This window comes from Moschus berezovskii, chromosome 1, assembly GCF_049115385.1.
Source record: "Moschus berezovskii isolate FMDL1 chromosome 1, NW_MosBer_1.0, whole genome shotgun sequence".
Taxonomy (NCBI): Eukaryota; Metazoa; Chordata; class Mammalia; order Artiodactyla; family Moschidae; genus Moschus; species Moschus berezovskii.
In genome coordinates, this window is record NC_142460.1 from 91,457,257 (window position 1) to 91,458,427 (window position 1,171).

The window sequence follows — 1,171 nt, forward strand, 5'->3', positions numbered from 1 at the left end:
AGAGCTTCAATAACAAAACAGAATGGAGTAAACCTGGAGACAAGCACGAATAGTTCCAAATTCCCTGCCTTGTTCCCCACTCGCAGCCGATTTGAGGAGTATCTTAAATGTTTTCACGCCCACCCATCTGTGACTAGACGCCTTCTCAGTCCTTCCTTCACTGATTCATCCACTCAACTATTAATATTTGGGGGTTCTCTCTACGTGCCAAGGTAGAGGGAATAGAGCAGTGAACAAAGCAGATTTCCAGTTCCTAGGGATTTTACAGTCCAGTAGAGAAGACAAATAATAAATAAATAAGAAATGTAATGCTCACTCCAGCCTCACATACTAAAATTAGAATGATTATAGAGAAGATTAGCGTGGTTCCTGCACAAGGATGACACACAAATTCATGAAGCGGTCCATATTTCTGTCCATCAACAGAGGAATGGATAAAGAAGATATGGTGTTTATATGTATATATATATATATATATACAATGGAATATTGTATATATGGTGTTTATATATATATACACAATGGAATATTACTTGCAGCGATATGGATGGATCTAGAGACTGTCATACTGAGTGAAGTAATTCAGGCACAGAAAGACAAATATCATTTGATATCACTTATATGTGGGATCTTAAAAAAGGGTAAAAATGAACTTATCTATAAAACAAAAAGAGAGTTACAGACATAGCAAACAAACATATGGTTACCAGAGGGTAAGAGGTGAGAGGGCTGAACTGGGAGATTGGGATTGACATATAAATAGTACTACAAATAAAATAAATAACTAATAAGGACCTACTGTACAGCACAGGGAACTCTACTTGATACTCTCTAATGACCTATATGGGAAAAGAATCTAAAAAAGACTGGGTATATGTGTATGTATAACTGATTCACTCTGCTAACACAATGTAAATCAACTGTACTCCAGTAAAAATTTTAAAAGAAAAGAAATGCTTCAAAATTATTTATTCATATTTTATTTCCAATTTTAAATAAGGTTATTACTATTTTACTATTGGCAAGTATTTTTTAAAATATCAACCCTCTGTTGTTATATTTAAAGCAAAACTTTACAAGTTTGATTCTGTCCTTTTATTGTGTTTATTATTTTAGATTATATGTATTCAGATTTACCTGTCTGTCAACTGGTAGTCGGAGAAAGCCGGAG

General features: G+C 33.9%; 1 non-coding gene across 1 annotated transcript; it reads left to right on the forward strand.

Annotated features, from left to right (window-relative positions):
- The first annotated feature begins 307 nt into the window (after positions 1-307).
- Positions 308-414, forward strand: LOC129553532 (U6 spliceosomal RNA). Its single transcript, XR_008685489.1, has one exon. It is a non-coding gene; the product is annotated as a U6 spliceosomal RNA (small nuclear RNA).
- The last annotated feature ends 757 nt before the right edge of the window (positions 415-1,171 follow it).